General features: G+C 41.9%; 1 protein-coding gene across 6 annotated transcripts in view; it reads left to right on the top strand.

Annotated features, from left to right (window-relative positions):
- The window catches only part of smtnb (smoothelin b), a 50,624-nt gene that overhangs the window by 2,843 nt on the left and 35,669 nt on the right, over positions 1-12,112 (top strand). The window lies entirely within an intron of this gene.

A 12,112-nucleotide genomic window follows, 5' to 3' on the forward strand; every position in this document is an offset into this window, starting at 1 on the left:
TGTTTGTTGTCCTACAGCTGCCTTTTTTTTTTTTTTTTTTTTTTTAATCTGTGCAGCATTAACTTTCAGAGATGTTTTTGCAATAATAACATTGCATTTAACCTCAGCTCGTTGTTATCAGAGATATCGAGCTTGTCTGATTTTTCCTATGTGACCTGTATCCTGCAAGAACTTGCTGTCAAAAGTGCTCGCTTTTTCTAAATAGCTGCAGCATTATCAGGCAGAAACTGGGATTTATGGGGTTTATCTCCATGTGACACTGACGCTAAAGCCATAACTGCGAACAACCTGGAATGTTTCGTCTCCTCTGTGCTGGATTCATGGAGCTGAGCGTCTTCCCCACAGCTTCCCTCCCTCAGATGTCACCACCAGCTATAAGGTCACAAAAATCCCACATTTTCACTGATGATGTTTGTGGTGACTCGAGTGTCAGGGTTTTCCACAGTGAACTCGGTTTAAAAGGAAACAAACTCTGATTAAACTCAAACTTAATGCTCAGAGGAGAAGTGCATGTAGGACTGTGATTGTGTTCAACTGAGGTATGAATGGACCCTCTTTGTGTTTAGTTTTTATGAAATGCAACACTCTCTTCTGTGGTGTTTTATATTCAGTAACTGTTGAAGAGTTTGTGAATAGAGAATAGTTTTTCAGGACGCTAGTAAAAGATGATGGACATTTGGCTTAATTAAACTGCTAGTAAACTGGTGGAGGAGCTGCTATTAAACAACAGTTAGATAATGAACACAAACACCAGGCCTCCATTGTACTTAATGAACTAAACAGTCAGAAGGTCATATGGCGGCCTCTCTAACGCCACTAATCCCATCTCTACACTTCTATTCAAAGCCCAGACTGCCTTTTATATTGCTCATTTAATCCCCTCCATGGCAACCAGGAAAAGCATTTTCTTTTCTCTTGGCCACCACAATTATTTAACTATCCACAAGAATAATCAGTTGGTGTCCCAGTTTCTTTGGGAGAGGAGCTGAGAGGACATTTGCTGCGGGTCATCTGTCTGAATGGTGCCTAAGATCTGTGGACACAAAAAGACAAAACCTGCTGAAGCCACTTGGAGAAAAGCTCTTTCCAACCAAACCACTCCAACCACTGTCACTTAAAAATAGATTTTATCAGGTGTAATTACGCCCCTGAATCTGCCGTGTGGCAATAGTTTCTTTAGTGTCAAACCTGCAGGACGAGCCAGGTCTACAGGTGTCTGTTGTTTTTGTTGCACTTGTGCTCCTGCCTACTTAGCTAAGAATACGTTTTGACTTTGGCGTCTGTCAGCCACACCATGATCTCCTTTCTAATTATCTCCGAAACCCTCCAGCTGCTCTGCATCATAGGAGGAATGCAGGAACAGTCAACTTGTGACATCTTACACGCTCACAACCCAGTAAAATGTCAGTGTTTGCATGAAATATTATCGTCTTTCACCGCTTTTAGTTTGCTAATGCACAAGTCTGTCTTTTCATATTCGAATGGACATGACCACATGGACCCTTTTCTGTCCGTGGTGCCTGCTGGGCTGATTTCACATGCTGGATGTCTCACATAATGACTTGTAACTGGTCTTGCCAGCCCTGTGACTGTCCTTTCTCCCTGGTGAACAAGAAGCATTCACACATGTTTAAAATAGGGCAGTTTCACTCTGTGGTCTGGCCTTGGTGATATATGGGCCCCTGGGGATTCGTTTTATGGCTCTCTGGACCCTTTGTGCGTTGACAAGGGTTCAATGGTTACAGTCTGAGAGGAAGAATAGATTTTTTTTTTTGTAGGCTCTCACTACAGTCCCCAGGTTCTCTTTATCCCCCAGGAGCATGGTCCGAAATGTCAGCCTCATCATCAGGAACGAATAAATCGGAAAAATTGCGCTGCATTATATAACGGTCGTCTGGGAGGTTTTTAGATATATGTGCAGTGTGTTTTTGTTTTGTCTGCTACTCAAAGCAGAAGTTATCAGGAGCTGTACACATTTTGGCCACATTTTGTTAAAGTAGAAATAATACAACTTAAATGGAAGCACGATGATATTGCAAGACCTGAGCCTGGTCAGCAATCATGAAAACCATTTTTCTTTCTTCAAAGATGCTGCAAAGCTGACTGCAGTGTTTTCTAAGAAGTTGTGGATACATGCTGTTGCATGCAGCAAATCTTCCTTCGAATACAGCTCCCCAACACCTTGCTATATACACATGCAAAGAAAAGAGTCTCAAGTGTTTTATGCTCCTGGCCATTGATAGCACCTGCTGCTTCTGGCTTTGTGCTGGCGGTTAGTAGTTTTGACCTCAGTGGATGTTTGCAGGGTGTTTTGTCGGAGTATCTCTCACCTGGAGTGGGAAAAAAAAAGTTGTTGAGGCTTTGAAGTACAAGCACATCTTTTTTTTTTTTTTTTTTTGCGGTGGACCCTTTCATCGTTCTCACAGGTATATATGCCCTTCACATTTTCACCAAACATTACCCGTATGATTAAGTTTCAAAGATGTCAGTGGGGCGATAAAGAAGAAATGGGCTTTGAGCAGTTCAACATTGAGAGCAGTTCTCCCTCTCTAAACTGAAACGGTATGCCTTATCTGCACTGTTGCAGTGACAGGAGCCCATCACACTGGACAAGAAGACTTTAGTTACTATATGCAGACTTGAACCTCTGACAGTGAATATCCAAATATATGGCCAGGGAGCAAAGCGATAAGAAGTCACTTGTTAGTTTGATAAAACAGGAAACTTTTGGTAGTGGTTAGTGCTATAAATATTTTGGCTCTGAAAGGATGAGAAAAGAAAAGCTGAACAAAGTGAACTTTAAGACGATGTGAATATCAAGTCCACCAAAGTATCTTTTTGGTCTGTGGCCTTTAAGTAGTTTGTTGCTATGGAACAATAATTCAGACTGAATGTAAGACAGTGTAACACAACTTCAGATGTATTTTAACAAACATTTACTCCATGTATAAAGTTGAAAGTTGAAACTGAGTTCAGTGTGTCGTATTTCCACATTAAAGCAGATGCTTGGTATTGTTTTGTCATTTTGACAAGTTGAGTACTTTAGAAACATAAGCTGACATTTGAATATGAGGAGAAGAATTTTATTATTAAAGTGGATACCAGGCGCTGTTTTGTCATTTTAAAATGTCATAAAAGAATAATGTGGCAGTTTAACAGTAAGTTCGACAAAGTAGCACACAAAGAGGTTGATAATGCTTTTGTCAGTGCGGTAATTTGATTACATTCTTATAGTAAGTGAATTAACGGTTTGTGACTGAGCATTAGCTTGTGTCTCAGGGTGTAAACCACGTACAGTTTATTACTGGTCATGCTCCTTGTCTGTGGATTATGCAGTTCTTTCGTGTGGCAAAACAAAACATGTTTGCATTCAGTAAACACTTTGTGTGTATCATCAAGGTCTACCAAATGTGTTGAATGCATTTCCTTCACCATAAAATATTTGAAAAGCTGATTTTTTTTTTTTTTTTTTGGAAAATATTATAAATCGTGCATTGTTTTCCATGCTTGCAATCATCTTCTTTACTTTTTTTTGTTGCCACATTTCCGCTTCCTTGTACTTAACTACCTCCTACTGATGATCAGCACAATAGGATGGTAGAATGTGAATCATGTTTCAACAACTGTGTCAAAAACTCGCCAGGGTACCATTTAAAGTTTAGTCAAAATGCAGACAGTGGTGAGATATTGAGCATAATAGAGGGACGAACCAGCAGAACCAACTTCTGGTCACATATGGAGACAAAAGAGTCACAACTTCACAACATAAAATGCTATCTGTGTAGTATAGACTCAATAAATTGATACAAAATATTCTATGTTGAGAAATTGGGCTGTCAGTCGAGGGGTGAACCAATTTTTGGCAACATCAGATATGAGACAGACTCTGCCGTCCAAGCTGCTCTGGTCTTTTCCTCTGTCTGGTAAGTGATCCAGCAGAGAGGGTTTTTGTGACTGATCTCCATCTGTCTGGATCATCACTCTGCCAAATGGAAAAGGTCTGGATAGGGGATTTGAAGGTGTGCTTTTTCTCTTCCGTCTCCTTCACCACCACCACCAGGCATCTCTGGCAGGCAGCTCTTGTGTTGTAGACTCAGAAGAAACACATACCACATGTATACAATCTCCTTTGTGGCTACTGTTTCATTGGTCTCTATGCCTAATCTGTTATGCCCCAATACAAGCAGACGTTTTACACTCTTTTTCACCATTATAATAAGACCTCACCAAATTGAAGAAGATTTGAGGGTAAAATTGAAGATTGTGTGTGTTAAATTTGTGCCAAATCCCTACACTTTAATATAAAACCTGGATAATGTCCGCTTTAGATGAAATGAGGAAGCTGTGTTGTCTCTCAGGGGAAAAGAAAATTGTTACTATTGTCATCACCAAGATGATATTAAGATGCCTTTGATGTTGAGCACCCATTTTCTTTACCCAAACACAGATTTTTCCAAGTTTTAAAGGTAAGGGCTTCGGTACAGTTTTTGCAATCTTTGGCTTTATATTGGAATACTAAGGTGTGGCTCTGTTTATAGAGAAAAATAGCATACAGGAAACGACATGCAGCAGTCTGCAGGATCAGAAATGTTGTGGGTTCCCTGCCAAGTGAAATACTGAGTTACACCAATAAAAAAAGATAAATATATCACATTTCGCCAGCTTTGGAAAGGATGGTAATTTAGAAATGAAAAATAAAACAGACAAAAGAGAGAGATAAACAGAAATGTGCAGTCCAAGTCTGAGAAATATAGCAACACCATGGTTTTGGCCTTTTCTATATTGACTCCCTCAGGAAAGAGCCATTTCCTGAGATCCACTAGAAATCATCCAGCGGATGTTGATGTTTTGCTTTCCAGCTCACTGTTGTTAATGTCATGGCATTCTTGAGATCTACACAGCTGATCTGCTAAATTTTGTTTGGCTTTGTCTGTCTCTCAGTGTGTGAGTCTAACTCCCATTGTCATCGTTACTTAGTTAGAGTCAGTGTAGCTGGCTCTCATGGATCTATTAGAACAAACTGTTTGTGGTCTTCAGCCTCCCAAAGTGCTTTAACTGCTCTGCTCTGTTTCCTCCTGCGGGACGTCCCTCTCACCCCATGGCTCTTCCTCATTAAACCAAAAGAGCTGGTCACGTAGGGCTTCATTGTGACCAGTGAGGTCTGATATTTGGAGAAGATACATCATGCTCTAGCTCCTGCTATGACCTGGGTCTGCTCACAGGACAAGCAGGCTAAAGTGCAGGATACAATGCAGGCTGTCTTATCTCTTTATCTATAAAGGCTCCTTCCTGCTGAAATCTGTCATGCTTTATCAGATCTTCTGCTTATGACCACCAAGGGAAGATACCAGTATACTCTACCAACAAGGTACACACTACTTTGGGGGGAAGAGAAGTTCTTGAGCAAACTTGGAGAACCAATGCAGTGGCAGGGGACAATCAGTATAATGGCACAGAAAGTGAAGATCTGGCCATCCAAACACATGGATTAAACAGTATCATTTGACGGGGAAAAACTTTGTATGTACATATATTGCTTTGTTATGTTATTATGTGTTAAATATTTCCCCCCGTTTCTTCACTGGTTAGAATTCTTTGATTGTGTTTTTTTGTAGAAAAAGAAAAATCTTAGAAGGAGCAACCCAAGTCTGTTAGATAAGTAGTTAGGACTTGATGTAGCTGTCATGCAGTAGTTTCAGGGAAAAGATCCAGCTCTCAAAGTTTCAAATCTAATAATTAAGGGGCACTGCATACATTTTATACATCTTGGCAAGTACCAATGCATATGTGAAAAAAGTTGCATTAAGCGTTTCGTGGCTCGCTCCCTCTGGAGCCACGAAAGAAGTGAGATTACCAGACCTCATGTAGCTCACTCGTCATCTCACCCCCAAAACTCCAAACTTTTGTCAGTCGAGTTGCATCGTGGGTAACGTAGGTGCCAAGTTTTTGACACGGTAGAAGAATGTGCAGAATAAGCCTGTAAAATGCTGAAACTGACAGAGAAATTGTCAAACAAACCCAACATTTGACCCAGGAACATTAAGCAATATGCCCACAAGCAAATATTGTTTTCAAAAGTGAATGTATGCTCACAGTAATGTTCACATTTGGTTTGGATGTACTTTTCAGGTTTAATAATGTATCGCAGTAGCTCTGGAAAGGTCATAGTAGAATTGCGTGACAGCTTTCTGCCTTTGTTGGATGATGAGAAACCGTTTGATGAGGCCAGCTCCAAAATGTGGGGCACAGTTGTCCTGACGAGGCTGTAACTGACCTGGATCTTCTCTGTGACCTGACCTGCAGCTCTGGAGAGAAACACATTCAGAGGGGACAAAGTTTTTGCAGCCAGACGACTGAAATGGGCCAAGATGTCTCACAGAGGCGGTAGAATGAAGCCCAGGAGAATTATATCACTGCAGTTGATTTAGGGTTGTTTTTGGTGGACTGATATGCAACGAAGCAGCAAAGATTAGAAATAATTCTGAGGTCCTGCAAACACCGAAAGGCCGATATTTTACACTTCGGATCAGAGCATTGACCATGTGTGCACAATCAAGTGTGTGCTGATTAATCTGTCAGCATGTGGCATCCACTGCACTAATGTAAATTTCTGTACTATGAGCATGAGTCTTTAACGTGCAAGACATGTGAGTTCAGATCTGTCTTCAGTGCGTCGTTTCTGTCCTATAGAACATTTTTGAAGCCTATGCCCCCGTTCTGACCTACATGCATTCCTCCATTTGTCTGTTCTTTATGCCTGCTACCTCAAGTGTAAAGGGGGACACTGTTTTCCCAGGTCTACTCTGAGCCTTTGTCCTACTATCAAGTTATTAGTAAAGGTTAAGCTTTCCTACACGTGTAGCTGCAGTCACAGAGAGCACGTTGCCACATGCACAGTAATCTTTCTTTCTCCCTTCTTGTTTGTATATTTCACAGGAACCCCCGCTTTTTTTTCGACCCCCGACAATAAAAGCTCAGAGTGCAATGTAGCACAATGAGTTTAAACCTTGAATCTGGTTTGTGTCTTTGTTAATGTTTCAGCCCAGAGGTGACTGAAACGCCCTCTTCTGAGAAACTAGGAGTCTCGTGCCTTGCAGGGCTCTCGTGTATCCTGATTATATTTCTGTTTTTTCAGTGGGTGTGGTGTGTTGGGCTGTTTGCATGCATTGTTTACCTCAGGTGCTGAGAAATGATTTATAGGCTTCCAGCTGATTCAGACTGGAGTTTTGCCCAGAAGCAAGGCAATTAAGATATTTGAAAAATATTTTTTAACTTTCTCACCCTTTCAGTCCTTTTCAATTGTTTATTTGTGTCTCTCTCAATGTCTGTACTAGTCCAGCTTCCTCAGTGGCAGCTGGTAATCCACTTCAGCTCTGCTGCAAGGAGTGTCCCATGTGTCCTTATAAGGGCAAACTCACTTGTGGGCTTGACACAAGTGAGTTTAAAGCACTGATCCGATCTACTGCCTGGCTGCACTCTAACCTCAGCCCGCTCTGGAAATTATTACTGTAGCTCTCATTTCAGGCACAAACACACAGTACCCCCTACCCTTACTCATACCCATGCATGTGGACCCACATGCGCGCGCACCCATTTCTTGCAGAAAGTATACGTGCTCCTGTGTGTCAGAGAATTTACTCAACACGTCATAGTTCACAAAGAAAAAAGCGTTAAGTGCAAGCACATGCACACCCACTGGGAGTCAAAAGGTCGGGACTCGCCCTGAAGGGTCGTCGTGCTCCCAGGGTGTGAGGGTGGGGTGACGGTAGATGTCTTCAGCACACTGGTCTGTGATGTTTGACCTGATCTTTGTTAACCACGGTACACAACGTAATGGAGAGACACACATGTAGTATGTAAAGCTAGGTATTTGAAATTGTTGTGATATTCTGGTCAGAATTGACACATCATTTTTAGTATCAATACCACTAGGACATTTTTTTCTCACCTGTCTGAGGAAGATTCACGTTTTCCTACACACCCTTTTTTCATTCAACAAATTAAGCCAAACGTCTTAGAAGTTAAATACACACAACCCTGGAAGGAAAAAAAAACAAAGACCAAAAAACTAAAATTATGGCAATAAAGGCAAAATTATGACTTCAATTCAAAAATACCTGATTAAAGAATCTGGCCAGGCATTCAATAGCAGCATTCAGTACTTGGCAGTTTTTCATACTCTGTGAGGACACATTTTCGTTGGTAGTAAAAAAAGTAGGTAAGTAGTAAGTAGCCCTCACAGTATGTAAACTAACATGTTTTACCAACAGAGCTTAGACATCATAAGTGGTGTATTATCATTAATCCATGTGTCAGTTGCTAAAAATGCTCAGAAAGAATCTGAGACTATAGTCATTCTAAGTACTGTATTCCCACGAATAATGTTCTAATGAGAGGAGCAGAATGGAGGGTTATAATTAAGACAAATCTGAGCTTGTACATTATTTGCTTTCTATTTGCACACCAGCCACTTTAGCTGAGTGATCTGTCTCTTTTCACCTCCACAGGTTTGGCATAATCCTGTTTCAGTGCTGCACCCACCGGTAGTCGTTGGACTGTGTGTATTTAGCTCAGCTATGGACGGCAGACCCACTAAATAGTAGCTCAGTATATTTTGACTACCTGAAGAACCTTGAGTTCCTGCCATATTTGACCACTTCTGAGGCTGTTTCTGTTTGTGGCATGATAAATTTAACCGACCTTGTAAACTTAAAATCATGTTTAAATTCTGTTTCTCTCATGTGCAGCAGATGGCTTCAGAGAGTGTTTCTGTCCTCAGAAGTGTGTCACCAGCTGGTCAGGATTACTGTTAAACCATGAACATTCTCTAATTGGCCGTGATTGATTGAGCGGCTTCTGTCAAATGTCTTTGGATAGGTTTGAGGTTTTGATTCCATAGAAAGCTGCTGCTGCTGGACAGGAAGTGAGTCAAAGCGAACAATGGTACGGTACAAGCCTTTGCAAGCCTGCTTGTGAAACAAGTAATTACTCTTTACCACAGTGTAATTCCTGCCAAATAAGGCAATCATTTTCTGGTTTATATCAGTGAGTAATTGCATTTGAATTTAACAAAAAAGTTTGTTTTGCCCATCTTTACGCTTTGTCTTGATGCGACTGCCCCCGTTTCTACAGGACTGCCTTTTCTCTCTTCACCCTGTCAGTCATATCCACCTCCTACATCCTTTTTGCTAACATTGTATCTCAGTGGCTGAGTCAGGTGATTCTGCAGAAGCCAACAGGTGTGTCGGTGACAGGTCTTCAGTTAGCAGAGCAGACCGGACTGTAACATGACTATCCCTCTGCCGTCATTACAGGTGCTGACAGCTCGGTGACGTCCCAGTGACTCCATTTTTTCTGTAAAACATATTTGTGTGTGTGTGTGTGTGTGTGTGTGTGTGTGTGTGTGTGTGTGTGTGTGTGTGTGTGTGTGTGTGCGCGCAACCTATTTGTTATGTGTGATTTCTGAATCATGCGTCTGTTAGCAGCAAAAGCAACACTGTGTGAAAAGCTTTCTGTCTGGGTATAACGGCTGCTCTCTGGGTCACAGAGTTGTTGTTATTTGGAGTGACGGTTGGTTACCCAGAGTTCTGTGGGCTGGTTTGAAAAATGCCTTTGGGAGTGGTGAGTGATGTGAGGTGCTGTCACTGATTAACTAGATTGATTTTTATCCCCCCCCCCCCTTCCCTCCTCCTGCCATAGTTCACTCACTGTAAAGGCCACTGTCGTGTGGTAGTTTTTTCACATGCACAGTTTCTGGACGAGTGTGTGTTTGCGTCTCTGGTTCTTTAACAGTTATTCTTTTTTCTTTGGCAGACGCCCAAGTTTAAGGTGTGGTTTATTTGCTTGAGTTACACCCACTCATTACTTTCCTGTGGAGTTATTGGTCAATTTATTTATTTTTTGAAATGTCGCCTTTTCAAATACGTAAGGGAAAAGACCGTTACAGCCACAGGCCTTGTGCCAGCTGGATTGGCCAATGGAATTTACTGTATAAATCCTGCAACCAATCCAAACTGACTTGACATGCAGCCATCTGTGCACCAATTGGTCCATTTAAAAAGAATTCTCCTGAAGATTAACAGCTACTGATTGAAGTTGTGTTTCAGAGCAGGTAAAAGTCAAAGTGTTGACATGCACATCTAGGGATTGTTTTTCATCTCTTATCATCACATCATGACTTTGATTCCCCTCAGCGTGCTTGTATTTGAAAAGATTACTATAACTTATTTGGACAGCTCTGCCATCTGTCTCATGCTCTTGTATCATGCTTGTTGCTTTTTTTTTTTTTTTTTTTGTCTGTTGAACATTTTCTTTTGTGATTTTTTTTTTTTTTTTTTTTATGTTTGAACTTATATGTGCACTACATAGGCCAAAAATGCAGCCTGTTATGAAATGCTAAGCAGAAGTTACTGTTTTTGAGAAGAGGCCCAGGCTTGAGGCTGTTCTGTTATATCTCAATAAGGGATAAGTAAATCAGTCAATCCTGAAACTTGGCAGCATACGGTCTGTATAATCACATCATGACATTCATTCGGCAGTGAGCTTGACAGTGTGGTAACAGACGGCTCCCTTGAGTGTGTGTGCGCGTGCGTGCGTCTGCGCAAGAGAGAGAGAGTCGGCATGTGAGAGAGAAACTGGCCAGTGATAGAAATTAGCAAGTGTGTTCTCATTTCCTCTCTCCCTTCATCAATTATTTTCTAACTTCACAATCCAAAACCTGACACTGTTTCTGCCGGGCCGTCGTATCATCTCACTGCTGGATTGGACCCAAACCCAGTTCCTCATTTCACTACCATCTCCTTTCCTTGTGAGTCAGCAGGAATGTGAGGAATGACCTGTGTGAGGCCTGGCCCTTTCCCACCCAGTTCTCATCTGCCCATTTTTAGGCATACCCAAGTCTGGCTTCTCTTTCATTTTTCTCTTTTTTTGCTTTGTCAGTCTATCTCTCTGTTAACCACTTTACTCCCCCCTCTTATACTTCTCCTCTCTCATATCCTTTCTTCCTGCCCTTTCTAAGCACTTTCTCCTCTTACTCATTCTTTTCAGTCAGCTCAGCACTTTAAATTTCCACAAATTACAGTATATAGGAGAGCCCCTCTGATCCAGTGCAGCTTGGGCTGCATATTTTGTCAAACCACAGCGAGACCTCAAAACTACTGTCCCTCTTCATCTCTCGTGAGACACCCCCCCCCCCAATCAGGGTGTAAGGCTCAGCTTAACAACCACATCCAGCTCCCTTTTGTAGAAGGCAGTTGGCATACAAAGGTTTTTTCTCGCAGGTTTTAACTGGTGCAGCAGGGATCGTTAAAGTGTGTGTTTGAGTGTGAGGTTTATAAGAAAAGCCTGCCAGAGGAACTGCTCATCTCTGCATGTGTTAACAGGTTCCTGCTGTCAACCAAACAAGAGATCTGTCTCCCATTTGACAGGAGAGTGCTCAATCTGACCTCCCATGCTCACGGCAGTCGCTAACATGAAAGCATCCATCTGGCTGAGGTGGTGTGTCTGTCCTAGTGTGTCAGGCATGCTGTATACACGTGCTTACACACCTCAATTACTCCTCTTTTGCTTGAAAAAATAAACCCTTTAACTAATAACACAGAGCGATGAAATGGCTTAGTGAGTGTTTTAAGTGAGCCACTTTAATATCTGCTTCTCTGTGGCCTCCTGCAGCCTAGCTACTGTTCAGCCAGGATGAACTACAGCCACAGAAGAAGACACCTGGGTGATAAGCTGAGCCTGAGAGCTGAACACACTCCTTTCTTATAGCCGAGCACCAGCTGTTGGCGTGCCTGTTTCTCATCCTCTGCTCCTTGCTCAGGTGGTTCTGTCTTTTTGCATTAGGGAAGTCAGATCACTTGTCATCACCAATCTATAAGCCGTCTGTCGGCCCCGCTGACCCTGTAACTCCCTACCAAACATTTAAAAGTAAGCCTGGGATGTTTAGTCCAGCTTTGTCTAGATGTTACGCACACCTGAATGCTATTTACATTTATTATCTGTCAGCTGTGATTCTCATTAGGCTGGCATAAATCAAAATTACCAATGGAGTTCCCTTGAAGGTGGGTTCCTGATCTATTTAGGACTCTGTCTTTCTGTCTGACAGCTAGGTGTG

This window comes from Xiphias gladius, chromosome 19, assembly GCF_016859285.1.
Source record: "Xiphias gladius isolate SHS-SW01 ecotype Sanya breed wild chromosome 19, ASM1685928v1, whole genome shotgun sequence".
Taxonomy (NCBI): Eukaryota; Metazoa; Chordata; class Actinopteri; order Istiophoriformes; family Xiphiidae; genus Xiphias; species Xiphias gladius.